Below are 24,366 nucleotides of genomic sequence, written 5' to 3'. Positions count from 1 at the left end.
TTGCTCTCTTGGTATCCTGGAGATCCATTGGGTACTATAACTATTATAATTGTGGGCCATAACTGTCTTGTTTGGGGGCCATCTGCTCTTCTCTCTTGAATAATACAGTTTGTCATTGGCCACACATAAATCACAAGCAGAGTAGTTTTCTCTCTCTTGACTTGACAAACACCAAGCACATTTAGAATTCAGCCTTGTAATTAAGCAGGGCCGAATCTCCACAGGCAGGGCTGATTCAAAGGACTTTGCAGACTGGGGGAAGGGCTCCTTATGTTGACCTTGGATGGCAGGTGTTATAGCATCTGAGGAAATTGCTGCTCCAATGCTGTCCTCATCTGTGACCCTAAATTATGTCCTCAGGTTATGTGGTTAGTAGGACTCTGGACACTGAATTTGAGAGAAAAGACCTGAGCCATTATTTCATCTGTAAAGTTTCCTATCTCGGAAGCTGAGAAGAGATTGTGTGTAAATGCTTTGACATCTAAAGAACCACCATTGGTGATAAAAATAAATAAACATAATATCTTTCTCAAAGTGTGTGGGTGTGCGTTTGTACACCTGCTGTCTGTGTTGTGGTTTAGAACAGGGCTACTTTTTCATTATCTCTCCTCTCTTTCCCCTGTCCGAGAACCTAGAGCTCTCCAATGCCAAACACGCATGGCTTAGCTGAATCCTAATGTGCTGCATTCTCGACGAGAAGATGCTGCTGCTACCCTCTGAGTACTGAAAGACAAGATTTGACATGGTACCTAGACTCTCAAAAAGGATATCCTTGGTAGGGTGACCAGCTCTCTTGATTTGCCCATGACTGTCTCGGTTTTAGCCCTGAAAGTCTTGTATCCCAGGAAATCTCTCACTTCTAAGGTTTGAAAGCCTCTCAGTCCTTAGTACTTATGAAATCTCAACAATGTAAGACACTAGCTTGCAGCTGGCACTTGTGTCTGTTTCTGATAATTTGATTTGGTCTTATATTTACTTGAGTCTTGTGAAGGCAACTGGCACTTCTCTTTGTGCTATGTTCTAACCGGGGAGATTTTCCAGCTGTAGCTCACTGGACTGCAGGAGTCCACACAATGCCCCGCATGGGGAATCGAGGATGAGGAGCTCCAGGCCTCCTCTCACTACTATGTCCAGAATTGGTGGGTTCTTGGTCTCACTGACTTCAAGAATGAAACCGTGGACCCTCACAGTGAGTGTTACAGTTCTTAAAGATGGTGTGTCCGGAGTTTTTTCCTTCAGATGTTCAGTTGTGTCTGGAGGTTCTTCCTTCTGGTGGGTGGTCTCGCTGTCAGGAGTGAAGCTACAGACTTTCATAGTGAGTGTTACAACTCTTAAAGGCAGCACGTCTGGAGTTGTTGGAGTTGTTCGTTCTTCCCGGTGGGTTCGTGGTCTCACTGGCTTTAGGAGTGAGGCTGCAGACCTTCCCGGTGAGTGTTACAGCTCATAAAGGCAGTGTGGACCCAAAGGATGAGCAGTAGCAAGAATTATTGCAAAGAGGAAAAAAAACAAAGCTCCCACCGTGTGGAAGAGGACCACAGCAGGTTGCCACTGGCTGGCTCCAGCAGCCTGCTTTTATTCCCTTATCTGGCCCCACCCACATCCTGCTGATTGGTCCATTTTACAGAGAGCTGATTGGTCCGTTTTACAATCATTGAGCTAGACACAGAGTCACAGAGTGCTAGTTAGCTAGATACAGAGTTAGCTAGATACAGAGTACCAATTGGTGTATTTGCAAACCTTGAGCTAGGCACAGAGTGCTGATTGGTGTATTTACAAACCCTGAGCTAGACACAGAGTGCTGATTGGTGCACATACAATCCTCTGGCTAGATATAAAAGCTCTCCAAGTCCCCATCCAGTTCAGGAGCCCAGCTGGCTTCACCTAGTAGATCCTGCACCAGGACTGCAGGCAGAGCTGCCCTCCAGTCCCGCACCGAGCCTGCACTCCTCAGCCCTTCGGCCCTCAATGGGACCCGACTCCACGGAGCAGGAGGCGGTGCCCATGGGGGAGGCTCAGGCCAGGCCGAGGCGGAGCCCACCACAGCGGGAGGAGCTCAGACATGGCGGGCTGCAGGTCCCTAGCTCTGCCCCAAGGGGAGGCAGCTAGGTAGGGCCTGGGGAGAATTTGAGTGCAGCGCCCAGGGGCCCGCACTGCTGGGGGACCCGGCCCAACCTCCGCAACTGCTGACCCGGGTGCTAAGCCCCTCACTGCCCTGGGCCAGCGGCCCTGGCCAGCTGCTCAGTGTGCGGGGCCGCAGAGCCAGAGACCGCACCTGCGGGAACTCGCACTGGACCACAAGCGCGGTGTGCAGCCCGGTTTCCCACCGGCGCCTCTCCCTCCACACCTCCCGGCAAGCAGAGGGAGGAGGCTCCGGTCTCAGCCAGCGCAGAGAGGGGCTCCCACGGAAGCCGAGGCCGGAGGCCGAGGAGGCGCTGAGAGTGAGGGCCGCTAGCACATTGTCACCTCTCACTACTTCAACCAAAGTGGCTCATCTATATTCTGTTTAAGATATTGGGTTCTTATAGGCCAGGAGCAGCAGCTCACGCCTGTAATCCCAACACTTTGAGAGGCCAAAGTGGGTAGATCGTTTGAGGTCAGGAGTTCGAGACCAGCGTGGCAAACATGGTGAAACATCGTCTCTACCAAAACTATAAAAAATTAACCAGGCGTGGTGGTGCGTGCCTGTAATCCCAGCTACTCAGGAGTCTGAGGCAGGATAATTGCTTGAACCTGGGAGGCAGAGGTTGCAGTGAGTTGAGATTGTGCCACTGCATTCAAGCCTGAAGGACAGAGCAAGACTCTGGCTCGGAAAAAAAAAAAAAAAAAAAATTGGGTTCTTATGACCTAGTGAAAAGATTGACTAGTGAAAAGCGATTCATTTGATTCATTTGTTAAACAAAGTTCAAGAACCATATCCCTAGGCAAGTTACTAACTTTATTTAGACCCTAATAAGCCATACAATTTAAAAGACAAGGAACAGGACTCGCCTTTAATGGCAGAGCCTTTGCTTCTTTTCCTTCCTTTTTTGGGGGGCGTAAAACATGATGTACAAATAGTCACATGTTGGTAATTATAAAATATTTTCCACAATTGTGCTTTCTTCATGAGCTGTCTTCCTAGTCTTGCTGATAGCACAAGTTACCATGTGAGCATTATTCAGAATGCTGGGAGTTGAATGGATGGCACTGTGAAATATGAGAAAAAAATGTGAAAGTTTGCAGTTTTAAAATTTGTCTTAGTATGTCAGAACTTTCTGGGATCCTGTAGGTCAGCCTGGGCATTGACATACATACCTGGTGTTAATATAGATTGATTTAGTCATGAAAGAGATCTACTACACAGCTATGCATCTATATTTTCTGGAAGATAAGTACTTATGTGCTGTAGTGCATGTATCATCACACACACTTTCGTTCAAACACACACACATGCATACACATACGTCTTTAGAAAGACCCAAATCGGCCGGGCGCGGTGGCTCAAGCCTGTAATCCCAGCACTTTGGGAGGCCGAGACGGGCGGATCACGAGGTCGGGAGATCGAGACCATCCTGGCTAATACGGTGAAACCCTGTCTCTACTTAAAAATACAAAAAACTAGCCGGGCGACGAGGCGGGCGCCTGTAGTCCCAGCTACTCGGGAGGCTGAGGCAGGAGGATGGTGTAAACCCGGGAGGCAGAGCTTGCAGTGAGCTGAGATCCGGCCACTGCACTCCAGCCTGGGTGGCAGAGAAAGACTCCGTCTCAAAAAAAAAAAAAGACCCAAATCTTGAACTAGAACCTGTAAGGAAAGTACAATAAAGTGCTGAGATTAAAGAACAAATAGCCAACTGAGATTTCTTGGGTTTGGGTTATGAGAGAAAAGCCGAATTTCAGGTTAAGATTTGAAGAGAGGAACTAAATATAAAGAAAAAAATGCTTAATGAAAATTCCAAGAATTAGGACTAGCCACTAAACACATGAGATGTGTGAGGGAGAGACAGAAAAAAAAAGAGAGAGAGAAAAGAGAGAGGGATCTAGTCTTTGATTCTGTTCCTTTTTCCACTCAGTCATTGACCTTCTACCATCACGTGCTAAGGTGTTAACACCAGCCTTCCTCACCTTACCACCAGTGGTTACTGCAGTCTCTCATGCTGCTAGTTTCTGCATGTATTGGGCATTTTTGTTTGTTTGTTTGGGGACGGAGTCTCGCTCTGTTGCCCAGGCTGGAGTGCAGTGGTGCAATCTTGGCTCACTGCAATCTCTGCCTCCCAGGTTCACACAATTCTCAAGCCTCAGCCCCCGAATAACTGGGATTACAGGCGCATACCATCACATCCGGCTAGTTTTGTATTCTTAGTAGGGACAGGGTTTTGCCATGTTGGCCAGGCTGGTCTCCAACTCCTGGCCTCAGGTGATCCGCCCACCTTGGCCTCCCAAAGTGCTGCGATTGCAGGCGTGAGCCACCGCACCCAGCCTAATTTTTGTATTTTTTTTTTGAGACGGAGTCTTGCTCTGTTGCCTAGGGTGGAGTGCAGTGGCACTATCTTGGCTCACTGCAACCTCCACCTCCTGGGTTCAAGCAATTCTCTGCCTCAGCCTCCCAAGTAGCTGGATTCCAGGCACCCACCACTACGTTGGGCTATTTTTTGTATTTTTAGTAGAAACGGGGTTTCACCATCTTGGTCAGGCTGGTCTTGAACTCCTGACCTCATGATCCACCTGCCTTGGCCTCCCAAAGTGCTGAGATTAGAGGTGTGAGTCACTGCACCCAGCCAATATTTGTATTTTTAATAGAGAGAGGGTTTCATTATGTTGGCCAGGCTGGTCTCGAACTCCTGACCTCAGGTGATCCGCCCACCTCGGCCTCCCAAAGTGCTAGGATTACAGGTGTGAACCACTGTGCCTGGTCACTGGTCACTTCATTTTAATATCTCCAATTAACTACTTCATGTGTTTTTTTTTTTTTTTTTTTAAGTGGTAGAATCTATATATGGAGAGGGGCTTGCTCGAGACTCAGGAAGGGGCAGGTCTTCATTTCTGTTTGCAGCTTTTAGATTGGAATTAAAATTCGGAAAGGTGCCTGGCTGATGCTCTCAGGCTCTTCTGCACTCAGCCCTATCGCAGAAGCTCTCTTTTCCCATAACATCATCTCTTGAACTGTTCTGCCTTCCTTTTTCTTTCATTCTGCCTCTTTCTTCTCCCTATATATGCTTTTCTGGCTCTGATGTTCACTAAACTGTGACAAAACTCTTTCCTTCCTGATTGAAAACAGGCGGTACAGAGAGGAATTATTTCTGAAATATGAGAAGGTCGCTACAGTCACATTTGTGAAATGACAAGAAAACATCTAAGGGAAAATCTGTGGAGGGAAGAAATTGGCCACATTCCCAGATGAATCTAGAATATTCTGGGGGCTTTCCTTGTGCTGTTTTTTGTTAGTTAAATTTTTTCTTTTCTCTCTCTCTCTCTCTCTCTCTCTTTTTCTGAGGCGTAATCCTGGGCAGAAATAAAATGTCTTGAGTCAGGTTATCTTTCCACAAGGACAAGGAGAAGAGGGGTTGTATGTGAATGCGCTAATATGATTCTAAGTGCTTTCAAACTGTTCCTTTTAATTCTCTCTGTGGCATGTAATTCCTGAGGGACATGCACCAAATTGATAAGATCAGTGCTAAAGTGAACTGTCTCTTCTGGTCCCCAGGAGCCTCTGGCTGAAGTGTCAGAATACAATTGTGCATTAGTGGTGTTGCTGTCCTGTAAAGAAACACTTCAGCACACTATTGACATCACAAGCAAATTAAAAGACTCACCAAAGTTAATATTCTCACATTATAACGACATCTCCTATAAATTATTAAAGCCCACACAATTTATTACCCATGTTAGGAGGAAAAAAAAGCAAGTTGAATCATGAGGCATGCTACTTAATGATTTATTTTTTTTTGGTCTTCAATGTGTTGAGGTTTATAAATCATCCTGCTCAACTCTGCACTGCGCCAAGGAAAACGCAGTTGCTAGTCATGCCCTCCTCTCACCAGTGATCACCTATGCACCGGAAGGAAGCACACTCATTACTTGAGTATCTATCAGCAGCTCTCTCTTTCAGACTGACTGTTCCTTTTCATTACTGTACTGCTTAAGCATGGCATTGAATGAATATGATTAGATCCAAGCCTTTTCAGAAATAAATATTAACTTCATTATTTAGGCAAGGTAGCCAAACTGACTTATATTCTATCTCAAGGCTTTTAAGTAAATCAAAGTTTACTTAGAAATCTTGTGATCTAAAGTCTAGTCCTCCAGCTATACCACTAGTCTGTCTTGATTAATGTCATGTTTTTAAACAAATATATTTTACTCCACTCTGAGTGGTGTGTTTTCTCTCTCATTCTTGCACTGGACTCGGGCAAGTCATTCCAATTCTGAGAAACACATTTCATAATCTATTCAATGAGCATGCTGTATTAGTCTCTAAATTATTATCTTCCAGACATAAAATTCTGATAGAGTGCAGAACTGCAAATCAGGCAGCAATTTGCCCTGCTGCTGGTCTTCCTGAGAGCCCTCTGCATATTTGCCTGGGGCATCGCTCTGCTTGCCCTAAGTTAGGTCTAAGAGGCCTGGGGTCTACTTTAGTCCTGTCTGCCCCTTCTTTTCTATGCTGGCCGTAGAACAGAAGAAATATTTCAAGAGGAAATGAGCTATATTGAGAAGAATAAAAAGTTTGAGATGGATTAGAGCCACTGAGATTCTCTAGAAATAATGGGCAAATGTTCTAACAACTCTAAAAGTTCCTCTGGGATTAGTTTACAATTCAAGGCTTTGGCGTCCATTTGGTCTGGCAGTCTTTGCTTATTTGCACATGTGCCCTTAATGGTACAGTCCTATTCCAGGCTGGACATCTTAAGTACAAACACTGATCTATGCTCCGGAACAGTCACCAGCATGTCTGATTTTGAAAACAGCGTCACGTATTACTGTCCTAAAGTTAGAAGAAAAATAAACGCTCAAGTGCAAACTAAAAAGGCATGTAAATACAAGTTGTTTTAATACAGTTTCTCTTGTAAAGGCAATTTGATACACATACTTCTTAGGAACTAAAATAATAGACATCAATAATGCATGGGCTACACATTTAATTTGCTTTGCAGAAATAAACAAACATGCCTGTATTTTTCATTTGGAGTCTCAAAACTTGGGAAACATAGTTGGAACTTTTTAAATGTGTTATTTTAGATTACATCTGATAAGCCTGTGTTTGTATCCCTGTCTCTGATATCACCTGAATGGACATCACTTAAGCTTAATGAGCCTTGGTTTTCTCATCTGAAAAATGGAGACAGCAATCCTTAGCTGTTTCTTAGGGCCAATGTGCGGTAGATGATGAATTTAAAAAATAAAACTGTATGGAAAGATGAATTATTATGTTGATTTTAACTAATAATGATTAAACCCAATGAAATTCTAATTCCATTATCACTGGAATTATTTTTAATCCAAGAAGAAAGTTGGAATTTCATTCATCTCCCGTGAAAACCTATCTCAGACAACATTTACACACTCCTTTTGCTTGAGGAGACCGTTGTATAGGTGGGGTAAAGGAGGGACTCATGTTTACCTTCTATCTCCAGGAACTGTACCATGTTGCAGATATCTTAGAGTACACAGGGGCCAGGACTGGTAGTGCTGTTTCTTTCTTGTTGGATTAAATTCAGTAAGCATTTATTGGGCTCCAACCATGTTCCAGGTCCTTATTCACCACAGTCAAATGAATGAGTGTAGTAAAGTCTCACTACACATAGAAAAATAATTTTCCTGTGTAGGTATCCTTTTCCCAAAAATGTGAGTGTTGGAGTGTAGTGAGGACAGAAAGGCATACTTGGGAAAGTGAAGTTCAGGCATTGGTTGCCTAAGATCTTTGGACAAACAGACATTCAATTTATTGTAGAAGTTGTAGGATAATGCCCTGTTGCAGAACAAAGGCTTCAGTGGCCTTTGCTAAAATGTAAGGTCCACTCTGCTGATTAGATAGAATCATTGAACCTTATGCTACCCTATATATACAATGGAATCCATAAGCACCCTCCCAAGAGGGGAGGCATTTAGATGAGCTCTTTAAGACTTAGGTATTGTGTACCATGAATGAACCTGAAAGGCTGGTGGCATAAATAGCCATTCATTCTGTCAACAACATTAATTGAAAACTCAGGGGTGCATAAAGCCCCATTCTGGTTTATTGAGTAAACCACAAGAATACCTTCACATCTGTATGCAAATATTTCACAACTGTGAAACTGAGGCGTGAGTGGCACTGATGTGAAGAGGCTGTTTAGCAATAACATACACATCAGCTGGGACTTTTCCACATAATGTTTGCCTGACCACTTATGTGTCATAATTTTCTGCAATATACATGTCCTTTAAAGGTGTTATGGTACTTGTAAATACAAAAATTTGTTCCAGCGTCCTCAGCAAAATACCACCAATTGGACTGAAAACCTTGGCAATGTATATTGGAAAGTAGTAGCATGTGTGCTATGTAAAGGTCCATGTATTGATATTTATTTGCATTCTATAAAAGCTTCAGGTTTTGAATAGTTGTATTATATGTACGGGGTGAACAAATCTCAATTATTGTAAGACCTTTAGAAGCAATATTTTTTCATGCTTAATATATTCTCTCTTCTCTACTCTTTTTCCTAACCTACACTTTGAGAACAAGAAATGACATCTGTTTCACTCTATCAAGGAATCTACCCAACCAGCCAAAAGCCTAAGTCCCTTCAAGGCCTTGCCAATATTAGCTGTGTGACTCTGGTTGGATAAATTGCTTAACCTTGTTGAGTTTGGCTAACCGAGACCATTCTGCCCCACCCGTCATTCAGCTCTGCACCTTGAAAGCTGCTTACTCTGAACACCTGTAACTCTGGGAGTGAGGACTTTTTTGTGGCTCTGGGAATACGTTCAGTTTACCAAAAAATGCAAACCAGAGTACCCTACAGTTGTTACCTCTGGAGGTGGACTTCAACCAAAGATAGGTGGAGAGTTGGCAGATAAATATTCCAGCCTCTTTACCCCTTAATTGAGCTAACACTGGGCTGCATTCAGTACCAGCTTTCATAGCTCCCTAGCACGACTGAAATGTCAAATTGGAAACCACCTTGAAAACATACCTTCTATTGGCTTTCTTCTTGTCTGTCTCATTCCATACTCCCTATCAAAGTTTCTGGGGATCAGCTCAATTGAAGTACAAACAGTCACTGACTTACAGTGGTTTGACTTAAGATTTTACAACATTTTGATGGGTTTATTGGGGGTATGAAATGCATTTCTGACTCATAATATTTTCAGCTTAAGATGAGTTTATCCAGATGTAACCCCATTGTAAGTCGAGGAACAATGAGATTTGCATTTGAATCTTTGTCTTACATTTCTGGGGGAACCCATTAAAGTATTTAATTTTCTCATGTGTAAAATGAAAACAGTGCCTGCATGGTTATTATGAAGATCAAATTAAATAATATATGTACACATGCTTTGAAAATTGTGAAACACTAAATAAATTCACATGTTTTAAACATTACTGCTGTTGCTATTGTGTTTTTTAAACTTTCATTCAAACATGTAAAATATTAGCAAATATAATTCTTTTTTCTTTAGTTTTTCATATGTACTTTCTGCTTTTGTAGAAAGAATTATATTTTTTAGCAAATATAATTCACTGATGGTAAGCTAAAGATAAAAAAAATTTGAAAGTAATATGTAAGATAGGAAGTTATTGACAAAGGGTAGAGAATCAGTACCACAGGATGAAGAGAACTTTTCAACTACTACTGTAACACCACCCAACACCCACATAACCCTCTCCCCCAAATGACAGATGTCAAAGGCAAAGGATTAGAAAAGAGACGACTGGCTTTTCCCTATTGTTACATACTTTTCTCAGGAAGAATATCTTTCCATCTTTTCTTTGTTTGGAAGGTGCCTTTTCATTATCTTATAAATTCACAGGGTAGGGACTGTGCTTAAATCCTTAGTGTGTAGAGTTCTTTAAAAATTTAATCTGGTTATTCAAATATTCAAAAAGATAAGACAAAACCGTCTTACTAACCAAAGACAGACAGATGGGGGACAGACAGAGGGAAGAGTTCAAGAAGCAGCAATTGTACATAGCCCTGTCCACTCATCACCCAAAAGCCGAGACAAATATTAAGGCAGAAAGCTAGAGACTGCTTAATCCTGTGTGTTACCTCTCAAAAGCAAATGTGTGGGGAATTTTTCAGGAAAAAAGATTTGTTGTGCCGAGAGTTTCTGCAGCTTGATACATTTTAATCACCTCACTCAGAAACCTGTACCCCCCGACCCCCTCAAAAAAAAAAAAAAAAAGGTAAAATCCAGGGATTCTGGAAGTAAAAGTTCATAAATTAAGATCCTAGTTTCACTCTGAGGAAAACACGGTCGTAGGTGGTGGGTGGTGCGGAACTCTGATCCGCCCGCTCCTTCTCCTGACTCACCGCTGTTCGCTCTTGCCAAGGAACAAGTCGGTCAGGGAGCCGCGCAGCAGCCATAGCTTTTAAGGATACAGGAAAAACACTCTTGGAGCTGGAGGTGGCAATTCACTGAATTCGAATCACTCTAACAAGCTGCAATGTACAATCTCTGGAGAAGGTGTGAGCTGACTTGATCAGAGGAGGAAAGGAAAAGAATCTCAAAGTGAAAGGACCAGTTTGAATGCCTACCAAGAGTTTGAGAATCCTTACAAGAAAAAATCCTTGTGGTGAAGGTTGGTTCTAAGACATGCGATCGTTTCGGGATGAGAATCCACAAGCGATTCATTGACTGGCACAGTCCTTTTGAGATTGCTAAGCAGATCACTTCCATCAATATTGAGCCAGGAGTTGAAGTGGAAGTCACCATTGAGGAGATGCTTAAGTCAACTATTTTAATAAATTGATTACCAGTTGTTAAAAAAAAAAAAAACAGAGAGAGAGAGAGAGATCCTAGTTCCCACTGTGATGGTATCAGGACGTGGGACTTTGGCTAGGTGACTATGTCATGAAGGTAGAGGCCTCATGAATGGGAATAGTGCTCTTATAAAAGAGGTCCCAGAGAGCTCCCTCACCCTTTCTGACCTGTAAGGACAAGGAGAAGACAGCTGTCTATGAACCAGGAAGCAGCCCTCACCAGACGCTGAATCTGCTGGCGCCTTGCTCTTGGGCTTCTCAGCTTCCAGAACTGTGAGATATAAATTTCTGTTGCTTATAAGCCACCTAGTCGATAGCATTCTGTTATAGCAGCCCAAATGGACTAAGACATTCAGATATAGAACTACTGTTTAATAGCCCAAAGAGCTATGAAAGCAAATGCTAAAGCAATACATTCATATTGCAGGCTCATATGATTATTTATATCTTGCCAAACTAAGTAAGTTTTATTAACGGAATGAAGAGCTTGGCACTTCAGTTTTTGTGACATTGTAATTTTCTTAAATGTTAATCAATTTTGACCACATTTGCCCCAGTACTGAACATTCTTCGGTGCAAATTTAGTTTTAGCGTGTGGTTGACTGCCATGTTGAAATAACAATCTTTGGTAATTGTTAATGATTTTAATGAAGTTGAGTACATTCACAGCAGTTACAGGACTGCCACTGGACAGAATGAAGTCTGTCATTACAGTTACAACTTACGTCCTGCAAAAATACTCTTGAGATGTAAAAATAGGCACATTGTTCACAATCTTTCAATTCGCTTAGTGTTATTACTCCCATGTTTACTGGGAAGGTACAGTTAAGAATTGTCCTCTAAATTTGTTCCCTCAAAGGCTTTTGTTTATCTTCATTTATATATTGACTGACTTTCTTTGTGATCCTTGGTTCATAAAAAGTATTGCATTTCTCAATTTCAAACTGGATTCAGGAGGTTACTTCCCACCCCCTGCCCCCCTGCTCCTGTAATACTTAGCTGGTGCTGCTGGCATAGCACATGTCACACTCTATTATAGATAGCTGTAGAAGTGTCTGTCACCTCCATTAGACTAGGAGTTCCCTGAAGGCAGTAACCACCATTTCATTTTTGCCTTCTTAGCACCTGTCAGTTCCTGACATCTAGTCAGTGCTCAATAAGTGTTTGGTGATTGAATCAAATAGACACAATGCAGTGTGTTTATATTAAATGTGTTTTCTGCTTCACTTTACACCAGTTGCTACTTATCCTATTATACTTATGTTCTTATAAAATAATACATTTTAAGACCAGAAAGGCACAATCACATTTGGGTTGAAAATGATTTACTTTTTCAATGTAATTGTTTTTCAAAAGCTGTTTGCTGTCGATTGGCTTATCAAGTTTTAAATATTTTCTTTCTGAAAGGTAGGATTTCAAAAGATTTCTAATTTTTTAAAATGGATTTTTACATTGTCAAGAAGACACATAATAGGTGAGGCCAATCTTTCACCTGATAAGTATGAGAATTCCTATTACATTATGATTTGTTCAATTCAAGCCACTGAGTTTAAATAGGAAAAGGAATGGAATAAATGTTTTTAAAAATCCCAACTGTTGAAAAGTTCTGTAATATAATCTAAAACAAATATACCAACTTAACTTTTCCTTATAATAAGGAAACTGGTAGTTTCAAAAACCATCTGCAGGATAAATATTTATGGAGCAGAATGACAACTTGACTTATCCAAAGCATTGGCATACATTTTCTTAGTTAATGTTTGATGAGGCTTTTCCACTTTGAATTCTTCAGTGAACTAACAGAAGAGTTTCATTAACGATTTTTGAAAGATAATGAGGCCGTGATCCCTTTCCAGATGTTTCATTCGTCAAATAATTGTGATCTTTCTTCCAAATAGCCATGGTTGCTTGATTCCTATTTTCTTGTTTATTGAGCAGTGATTTATAAAGATGAAGAGAAGTGCCAGGCAGATGATGGGGATCCGATATATTTCATCTGTCTCCAACGTACAAAATCTTGTACTCTGCATTATTATAGATTCAAAAGTATATTTATAAATCTAAAAATTGGAAGCTTGTACTCTCCTGAGCCTGTGTATATAAACATATAATGAACAATATTCTTTACGTGTTTCTGCATACATACATAGTTGTCTATCTATGTACAGAAATATACAGAAACCTCTATTTTTGAACTCTCCGAAGCTTCTTGCTTATGGTCAGCCATGCCAACAAACTTCGCATAATTTAGGCATCATTTTACCTTACAAAAAATTGGAGCCTCTTTAGATTCCTTACTAAAGGATAATCATCTTAGTTGTGAATAGAGATACTCTTTTTTAATGGTTTTTGCTTAAAAGCATAGGCACACTTTTAACTGCTTGTCTACAGAAGGAACTCAAGAATATGGCTTCTTTGCAGAATTTTCCTTGGGGTCTAGGAAAGAGACTTGAATTTTTCCTGAGAGTCGACTATTCTAATTATATTTTCAAATATTTCAAAGTATAGGAATAAGAGGTAATAGAGCCCAAAACCCAAATTAAGGTGCATTGAAAAAGCTACATTTAAATAAGATAGTAGATAAGTGAGTGATCACAAATAATGCAACATCAACAATAATCAAGCTAAGGCTCAGTGTACACTATGCACTAAACACTATTGTAAACACTTCATGTATTAGTTCATTTTTGTTCACAGTGATCTCATGAGGTAGATACTAGTATTAACCCCGATTTACAGATTAGGAAACTGAGGAGGCACAGACATTTAAATATCTTACCCAAGTTTACAGCTCCAGTAAGGGATAGCGTGGGATGGAAACTGGAGCAACTGGTCTCTAGGGTGATTGTTATTACACTATTTAATAGTGAGCACCAGGTGATATGAGAACTTTGAGCTATTTGTGTTTTATCCTGCTACTGCACATGTTTTTTGTAATTGCTCCCCAAACTGTCATTCCATTCTATTCACTTTGACTATGTTGGTTCTAGTTTTGACAAATGGGCAAAGAAAAGTGGTAACACCTATCAAATACAAAACCAAAATGAACAGGAATTATTTTGCATCCTTTTTGGCGTTATTAATATTCTTGTATTTTGACCATCCTATTTCCATTCCTTAGAAATTAATGAAAATGTGTTCAGGTCATAAACAGAAATATAATTGGGGTAAATGGGTTATCCCAAAGAAGGAATGGGAAAGTACCTATACCCAGCTACTTCCCTTCCCTGAGAAGGGAAATTGCTTTACTTGAGCCATTCCCTCACCCAGGCAGCCAACAGTCAATACTTTATTGATATAAGGAATATGAAAGCTCCTCCTTCCCTGCCTGCACCCCCTTCCCCACCCCTACACACATACTCTAAGGGCGAATTGACCTCTGGTGCTCCAGAGCTTCCTGTAGGACCAAGCTCTCACAGTTTTCAGCTGAACATACTTCTTACTTAGCTTTCTTCCTTAACCCTGTCCTTCCTTCCCCTTCCCCCAAAGTACTCCCTCAATAAATCTGTTTTATAAGAATCATTTTCTTAGTTTCCGCTTTTAGGGATCCCAAGTCAAGTTGAATGATACTGGAAGTGGTCCTAAGAAGCAGAGACTAAGCTGACATTCAGGAGGTGGATGGTAATAAGGCTCTTATCCCTGGTGGTAGGTGCATTATTAATCCCTGGCATCATATACCAGGGTGATTGTTAAGATCAGGGGTCAGCAAACTATGGCTGTGGGCCAGACCCAACTCACTTCTTTTTGTAAATAATGTTTTCTTGGAACACATTCATTTAACAAATTTTAGACAGAACTGAGTATTTGAGACAGAGACCATATGATCTCAAAGCCTAAAACTTACGATCTGGTTCTTTCCAGAAAATATTTGCCTCCTCTGGCTAAAATTTTCACCCATGATGGCAAACTGGGTTGAAATACAGGTAGAAGGGGATACAGTAGCTGATGCAATGTCTCTGGCTTTGAGAGGTATGGGGAAATTGGAACTCTAAAGATATGGCTAATTGTTGCTAAATATCACTGATGCATTGAAGAGATAAAATAATAGGATGTATTAGGTATCTATTGCTTTGTCACAGATTATCACAAATTAGGCAGCTTAACACAATACACACTTATTATCTCCATGTTCTTATGGGTCAGGAGTCCAGGGATGTCTTAGTTAAGTCCTCTACTTTAGAGTCTTTTACAAGGCTACTATCCAAGTACCATTTAAGGCTAGGGTGTCAACAGAAGGTTCAACTGGGGAGGTATCCACTTTCAAGCTTATGTGATTGTTGACAGGGTTCAGCTCCTTGTGAACTATTCGCTGAAGGCCATCCTCAGGTTCTTGCCACATGGGTCACCCCAGTATGGCAGATTAATTGATCAAAGCCAGCAAGAGAGGGATTCTGGTAGCAAGAAGGAAGTGACAATCTTATGTAGCCTAATAATGGAAGTGATGTCCCATCATTTTTGTCATATTCTGTTGGTTAAAAATAAGTCACAAAGCCAGCCCATACTTAACGGAGTGGATTACACAATGTCATGAACACTACAAGGCAAGGCTTACTGGGAGCCATCTTACAGTCTGCTTAATACACAGACTCAGTTCTATTATTTGGCATTTAAAGCAAAATGTGAGAGTCGGAAAACCTCATTAGCATCATTTAAAGAGACATCCTTCTCTTGTAGCTAGAAAGCAGACAGATTTGGAGATCAGGCTCATGGCTCATTTGTAAGTGGAATAACTTTAATGGAGGCTAAATTCTCAGCCTAGGCAAGTTTCCTGTGCAAAATTTAGGGCTCTGAAATAAAGGAGTAGTACTCTGAAGTTTGGGATAGGGATATCTGAGTAGATGAGCACCTTACAACTACATCGTCCCCTGAACATGTGTGGCTCACAGAAATGGCTAGTAAGCCCCCTTTTCTCTTGTTGGAAGTGAAAGCTTCCTTCATGAATACTATGCCACGGTCTCAAATGAGGCAGATGCCTTATAAGACAATCCTCATATCTGCCTGTGCTTTCCCTCATGGAGGTCACACTGATAATTTGGGCCACATTTCAGCATGACGTAGCTAGGGAATTGATGGCCTGCTAAGGAAGGAAATGAGTTACATACTCCACGTGATATCTAGGACTTGATTGCATGTATGCTCAAAGAGTATGCCTAGGGGGGGATCCTGAGGGTCCTGGCAGAATATAAAGCTACGTAATGGACAGTTTTCTCATATGGGGTTGTTCTGTTGAAACAGGATTTAATACCTAGCAAAGTCTTATATGATAGGTCTAATGTAAGACTGGGATAGCTCTTAGTAGCTTGGAAAAAGTGATGGGTCACATGAAATGAAGTAGAGATCCTGGCACTATGGTAATAGATTGTGGAGAAAGAAATAAACCAATTTAAAAAATGAGCATGCAAAAATGGGTTCATTATGGAAGACTGAAATATCCGTATCTGACTATGTTCCCTAGGAGAGCTTGGAGGACATGTTGTTTATTAACATGATGAGGAATTTGCTGATCAGGCAGATTCCAACATTGTGGGGAAGCATAGTCCTTCTTAAACCAGGGATAGAAGGACATGTGATTAAAAGACTGGGGTCCATTGTAGCAAGGGGATGGTAGGATTCCAGATTAACAGGGGCCACAGGGAAGCACTTAATTGTCAGAAGCGAAGGGAGTGCAGTCACCACAATGGGAAACTGGGTTGAAATGGCTGCTGTCTGGGTGGAGATGGGAACTGTCCCAAAGTATCCATGGAAATGGTTACTATGTGAAATGGCAAGATAGATGAGTCACCAACAAGGGTATTGGTTCACACACACAATCAAAAGAGGTAGAAAATAATGAGCAAAAGGTTGACTTGGATATCTCAATGAAAAGTCATAATTTCTTGCCTTGTCTTCATACCTGAGTGAGTTATCATAACCAGAAACTATTGACTGAAGGAGATGCTGGGTCTCCATGAGACAGGAACTACAACATTATAGTAAGTGTGTGACTCCTCAGTTCTTCCCCAAAAGCACCAAGAGGTATTTACTCAGAAAACTGTACACTGGGCCGGGCGCGGTGGCTCAAGCCTGTAATCCCAGCACTTTGGGAGGCCGAGACGGGCGGATCACGAGGTCAGGAGATCGAGACCATCCTGGCTAACATGGTGAAACCCCGTCTCTACTAAAAAATACAAAAAACTAGCCGGGCGAGGTGGCGGGCGCCTGTAGTCCCAGCTACTCGGGAGGCTGAGGCAGGAGAATGGCATAAACCCGGGAGGCGGAGCTTGCAGTGAGCTGAGATCTGGCCACTGCACTCCAGCCTGGGTGACAGAACGAGACTCCGTCTCAAAAAAAAAAAAGAAAAAAAGAAAACTGTACACTGGAACAAAGGGAATGCTCAGATCTTTTTAGGATTGCTAGATATAAGATATGAGTTGATGCTGACAGCACCACCATGGGCCGCTTGTTAGAGTATGGACATGTAAGTGTCAGGAAATAAAAGGAGTTCTGATCTAGACTTATTTCACAGTGGGTTTACTGGGTTTACACACTCATTTAATGATCATTTTTCTAGTCCTTGAATGTATAATTGGCATGAGCCAGTTAGAGGTTGATAGAATTCTCCCATTGTTTTCTTGACCAACTATTGTACTGTCAAAGTGGAAAGTCTTTGAAACTATCCTCTGTGGTCAAGTTAGTAAATCAAAACCAGTTATCACATCCTGAGGAAAATTGTACAGATTAGTGCAATAAATAAATACTACTCTCAAAATAGATAGTCTCAAAGATTTAAAGGATACATAGGTGAGGATTCTCTATCTGCATGTAGCTGAGCAATCGAGACCATATACAAATTAGATCATGGAGTTCTGAGCTGAGTACTGCCAACTGAACCAAGTTGTAGTTTCTATCACAGCTGTTATGCTGCATGTAATATATTTATTAGGGCAAGTTAACCAGATACAAGATATGTGGTTATTGTTCTGGCAAATGTGTTATTTTTAATACCCATTAGGGAGGGGGGGATCAGAAGCAGCTTGCATTCATATGGATTAATAACAAGAGTCATGATCTGTCCCAGTGTTATGTGAGTTCTCCAGCTTAGTCCAAATATAGTCTGTAAGGACTGGGACTGTACAGACATTCTACAGGACATCATCTTTGTGGACCATATGGATAAAATCATGTTAATTGGACCAGGGAACTCACTTTATAGAAAAGGAGGTATGGCAATGGGCACATGCTCGTGGAGTTCACTGGTTCTACCACACTCTGGCCCAGTTACAGCACCAGTTTAGAGATGGTATCCTATGAGGATAAGTATTATCTTTTGGAGTATAGTGTGCACTTTAAAGCAACAGATACTATATGGTTCTCTGTCCTCAATGATTAGAATACATGAGTACAGGAATCAAAGAGTAAAAATAAGAACTCCACTCAACCATCACTCTCAGGGACCCATTCTTGCAACTACAGGTTTTGTGAGTCTAGAGGTCTTAAGTCCCAGAGGAGGGAAACTTACACTTAGGGGATCTAGGAAAAGTCTCAGTAAACTTAAAGCTATGGCTATTGCCAGATTACTTTGAGCTCCTTGTGCCAATAGACTGGCTGGCACAAAAAGTTACTGTATTGGCAGGATAAATGACCCAATTATCATGAGGAGGCAGAAATGCTGCTACATATTAGAGACAGGGAGCCATGTGTTTATCACTCAAATGATGTGTTGGGCCGCATCTTGGTATTCTCATGCCTTGTGTAACTGTAATAGGCAAGTACAGCAACTATAACCAGATTAGGGCCTGGTAATCAGGTGCTTAGACTCCTACCTAACTTTTGAGAATTTGGCTTATGCCTTCAGGAAATCCATCTAGACCTGCAGAAGTACTCACCCATAAGGAGGAACATCTAGAAGAGTGATGAAGGGGTAGATGATGATTATGTTATGGGCTTGGGACACACTGCAGCAGTGGAAGCTAGTTTGTTTTACTCATCTTTATCTTATACAGGAGCCCAGGACATGTGAGTAACCAGAATCCTGAAGCTGTTGTGCCCGAATGGAGTAAACTAAATGTCAGAAGCAAGAGGTTCTGAGCATTGCAAAGGGTGGCCTACAGTGGCTGCTGTTAGTATCCTTCTTGCTCCCCAGCGGCTGTAAGGGTTTTTGGCTGCTAACAGCTCATAGCTCTCTCCTTCCCAAAGATTAGCCCTCAGCTGAACCAAGCTAACTTACCTGAGAATTATCCTCCCTGGGGATAAGAGGAGCTAACTCTGTAGTACAATATATGCTTCAGAGCTCCTCAAAGGAGCAGGCTCAGCTAAGGCCAGTTTTCATCCTTCTTAGCTACCTTCGTCCCTGCTTCTGCCTATTCTGCTCTTCTTGCTTCCCTCCTCCCAAGAACACTCCCTTTGTAAATCATTTTCAGAACAACTTTAATCTCTGGCCCTGCTTCTAGGGATTCTGACTTAAGCACCAATCTTCTACTATTAACTATACTGGAAACGTATTTTTTCTACCCATATCACTCTGACCCAAACCCGATAGTATGCACGTGAAAGGTTGTGTACATTGAAGTTGCCAGTTTTGTTTTGTTTTTAATTTTACCTCCTGAGCCTAAAATCTCTCCTTAATTTATGATCATAGCAAAGGCTCTCATTTTTAATTCCTAACCTCTCTATAACTCATAAAAACTATTCTATTTTTGTCATTCTCCAAGCCTTCCTCTATACTGATGCTAGCTATTTTTTAAAACACAATTCTTATCATGTTACTCCCCTGATTAAACATTTTGGTGACTTTCCACTGCTTCCTGGATGAGGTCCCCACTCTTTAGCATAACATACAAGGCTTTGTTTATTGGGCTGCAATTTGGAGCCGAATTATGATAGACTGTTCCTCCTACCACACAGCCTGTATACCATATGCTATAGTCATAGTCAACAACTTCTTCTTCCTTGAATAAGACATGCTTTGGTTTGAATCTATGTTATTTCTTCTGCTTGGAATGGCCACTTCTTCCTTTTCTGCTTGATGAATACCTACTTATACTTTAAGATGCACCTTAATTTATTGACTTTTTTGTGAAATTATTATTCACCAATCCAGTGCCTCTTTCCAAACCCAGAGAAGTATTAATAACTCCCTTCTTTGTCTTCTTATAACACTAAGCACACACCTGTATTACGACGCTTGTCATATTCTTTGTTATTGTTTATTAACATGTTTTTCATCTCCACACAACTTTGAATGTTCCAAGAATCATGTCTTTGTACATCTAATATCTCTCACATGGCTTAGCATTGTTCTCAAATAATGTGTATTAATTGAAGGAAGAACTTGTCTTTTTCTTAGATAGCTTCACAGCCTGACAAGTTGATGGTTCTGTCCTTGCTCCTGTCTTCAGTCATTTCCCTCTTGCTGGCGATTTTGAAACTGAAGAGTCTCTGGACAGCTGTCTGTTCACCTAAGTCTAATGACTCTCCATGGCGTCAGTCCATCATTGCTTGAATTATATAACTTTCCCTCTATGCACTCAAATACATTCATGCTCCCTGTGATTTGTAACAAAGGAGGGTTAAGAAATAAACTTTTAGCTTGGTGACATAAATGCAAGCTAACATTTTCTCTCTCCTTGAAGGTGGTAGGAAGTAAGGAGAAAGTGAGAGAAAATTGCTTGACAAGTAAATAAATCCCCATCTCCTTCATAACTTCCTCTCTGTGCTGTACTCACTCTGAATGCGAATTTAATTGGTCAGTTTTTCTGCTTCATCTAGACTTACATATAACCATAAAATGATGCTTTTTACATTTTTAGCTTTTTCTAAATAAAATTATTTCTTTACATTTTTGAGGGGCTGGATTGTGAATCTCACCTAAGGGAGTTCAAATAAACACATTTTTTTTTAACTCCAGTGTATTATTAGAAGTTGTATTAGTGATCCTTGATTAAACTAGAAGGTAAAAATGATAATAAAAAGGCCCTGCATTATAGCAAACCCAATGGTTAATGTGGCATAAAACATGGTTATGAGACTCTGGCTTGATAATATTCATTTTTTTTTCCTCCAGCCACATTCTCAGCCTCAGCTCCTTCATCTCCCTCTGACTTCAAAGGAATCTCTGCATGAAGAGGGAGGGTACACAATAGAAGAATTGGCCCAATTATCCCCTTCTGTTTGGAAATGGGTGAAGATTACGGATATGTTTTACTTCTTCCTGTGCTTTGGACTATATAATGTCAATTACCTCAAGCAAAACCTCCTACCCTGGCTAATACGTAGATTTGGATTATACCAAAAATTGCATAAGATTGGAAACAAGACATTAACAATAATCCATAATGGTGTAACGTAATAGAACACATGTTTATATTCACTGACTTTAGCTAGTACCAAAAAAAAAAAGGTAAATGAGTTTAGAGATTTAAATTTTATATTTATTATATCCTGACCTTTTTGCTCCTCCTCCACCACCTTGTATTATGAATGAGGTAATTAAAAAGAGTCTATTTATTTTTTGTTCTGCTATAGCAGAACAAAAACATTTTTGCCCCCTTAAATGTGTTTGTGTGTATGTGAATGTGTGTGTGTGTGTTGTGTGCATTGATCATTTTAACCAAAGTGTGAAAATGAAGTTGTAATGCTAAAGGCCAAAGGAATGAATTAACCTGACCTGTTAATTAAAAGACCGTGCTTGAAGTATTAACCAGGAACCACTGTTGGACTTTTCATTCTCAACCCAAAATGAGAAGGCAAGCACAGTAATCCCACATCACCTCTGGAAATGATGTCAGGAAATGTTTTCGCAGAGTCAGCTACTGGTCAAGACTTACATCAAGTTAAACAAAATAATGAAGGATCAGGGATTCTAAAAGGGCCAAAAGTTCTAACGGGAGACCTTTAGCCCCTTTGCCTGCAATGCATAATAATACTTCCTGTTTGTTTGATATGTCCTTACCATACTCTGAAAGAACAAACACTTATAACTTCCATATTAGGAACGAAGTCTTCTGTCCCCACCCTTCCTGTTTACGATTATTTTCCACAGAAGTGAATCAGTGCAGTTTGAACTACAGAATGAATATGACAACAAGAATAAAAACCCCAAATAGACCAATCTACCTGAAGCCATGTCTTATTAAACTTCCAGAATATTTGGGAGTGTCCATACTACAGAATAATTACATATAACTAGATATAAATTTAACTAAGGTTGGCTTGAAGTTTAAAATGTCTTTGATAAAAACTCCACTTTCCTTATGTGAGTCTAGATAGATCACACAGTTTAAGATTCACCAACAAAAGCTTGCAGCAATAACAATAGTGGGAGGCTTGACTTCTAAAAACAGCTCTTTCCTGTTAGCTATTTCTGCCCACAAATACAGTTGATTGCAGGTAAGTAACAAGTAAGTATTTTTTATCATTGCTAAAAGAGTTTGGACATATATAATATAAAGGAATTTTAAAATTAATTGATTGTTGTTGAAGCCTCCAGCTTTAGTGGCTTGTTATTATTTTTCAGTCAGCACTTAGGCTTTACTTCCTAATGCCCCAAGAAAACAGAGCAAGACACTTGAACACAAACTTTCCACCAGGTAACTCTAGAGTTTATAAGCAGCAATGAATGACATTTCCTCAGGAAAATCTTAGAAATTATCACTGTTGCTTTTTTTTTTTTTTTTTTTTTTTTTTTTTTTTTTTTTTTTTTTGAGGCGGAGTCTCGCTCTGTCTCCCGGACTGGAGTGCAGTGGCCAGATCTCAGCTCACTGCAAGCTCCGCCTCCCGGGTTTACGCCATTCTCCTGCCTCAGCCTCCCGAGTAGCTGGGACTACAGGCGCCCGCCACCTCGCCCAGCTAGTTTTTGTATTTTTAGTAGAGACGGGGTTTCACCGTGTTCGCCAGGATGGTCTCGATCTCCTGACCTCGTGATCCACCCGTCTCGGCCTCCCAAAGTGCTGGGATTACAGGCTTGAGCCACCGCGCCCGGCCACTGTTGCTCTTTTTATTAGTCCATGTTTAACCTGAAGCTAGAAACTACGTCCCATTTATTTCTGTCTCCAGAATTTGTATTACCAACTGTACTGTGTTGAAGTTTATATGACAGGCCATTTCAACACTTTTGTTTAGTTAAACAGGAGTGCATCACTTTTAAAGAAAAGCACGATCGCCAAAAAATATAAACAGCCCTAACTTTGATTAATATAAATATTTTAAAACCAGAACGTTCTGTTCCATCTTACAAAAACAATTCGAATACAGCTGATGGGAAAGAAAAAGTGCTTTCATATATTAGACAGATCCAACAAAATACAGCTGCAGACCAAATTTTAAGTAAATATGAATTGTTTGTCTTTTCAAAGGGCTATGGTATTTACTTAAATGGAGTTATTTTAGAGTACTTTATGTTTCATTAGTAAAAACGAAAGTTTTCAAGATAGTTTTATTTTTGAAGTATCCCATTTAAGTTCCAAGTCCTCTAATTTAAAAATGCCATTAAAATTACTCCCCCTGCCCAGTGAGGGTTATTTGCTAATAAGCCACTGGACAAGAGATGTGTGAAGTGAATAGATGAAGAAAAACGTTGACAGCAAAAGGGAGGTCTAGGGGGTGAAGTTAGTTTATTAGGCCCTGTTTGTCACGAATGGCCCTGCTGCACATATAAAAGCAAATCCCTCTACCTTAGAAGATTAATTCTGAAGGAGGCACTCTTAGGTCAAAGTATACATAAGCGTGTGCCTAATCTCAGAGAAATCAGGCTATTTTCTCACAGCAATTAAGCAGAGGTCTGGGGTTTCACCCACAGTGTATTTAAACACAGGATACAATTAAACCCCAACGTATTAATATCTTTGCTCTGCAAAATTACCCAGGAAATAGATTTTGCCCTCTTTCAAATGAAAAGCAAGTCAAGTTAAGAGAATAACTTGATTCTTAGCTAAGTTGCTTGAAATAAGAGTATCGTAATTTCTTCTAATTGCAGATGTCTTATAGACAGAGGTAGCTCTTACTTTACAATAGGGTAAGAGTTATAAGCTTTCTAGTTCCTTTAATCTAAATAGCAAATCTTAGAAGTGTGCTTGAAAACGTATTGTTTTTAAACTGTGATGAAAATTCTGACACAACATATGTGAAAAATCAATTCATTATAAAAATCTGAGAACTCACTATTTACCGTCAGCAAAATACCTTCAATGAGGAGAAGCTTTGCAACCAATGCGAAGAGTAAAAAAAGTAAACATAAATCTTAAGCAGTCGAGCGCTCAGAAAGGATTGCTATCTACAGAGGTTTTTCTGGAAGTTATTTTGTTCATATACTCATCTCAAAGAGCGAATCTTCTAGGGAAAATTGTAGCCAGTTTAAAATACCGCTTCACAAAGAAAAATAAAAACAACAAACAACTTTTATTTGTTGTACATCAGTTCCCTAAAGGCAAAATTTTTTTAATAGTAT

At 40.5% G+C, this 24,366-nt stretch overlaps 1 pseudogene; it reads left to right on the top strand.

Annotated features, from left to right (window-relative positions):
• The window catches only part of LOC117093513, an 87,878-nt pseudogene extending 66,259 nt beyond the window's left edge, over nucleotides 1–21,619 (top strand).
• The last annotated feature ends 2,747 nt before the right edge of the window (nucleotides 21,620–24,366 follow it).

Source organism: Trachypithecus francoisi, unplaced genomic scaffold, assembly GCF_009764315.1.
Source record: "Trachypithecus francoisi isolate TF-2019V2 unplaced genomic scaffold, Tfra_2.0 Lachesis_group12, whole genome shotgun sequence".
In the NCBI taxonomy this organism is placed as follows: domain Eukaryota; kingdom Metazoa; phylum Chordata; class Mammalia; order Primates; family Cercopithecidae; genus Trachypithecus; species Trachypithecus francoisi.
The sequence above is the reverse complement of the archived record's forward strand: the minus strand, read 5'-3'. Positions and strand labels throughout refer to the sequence as shown.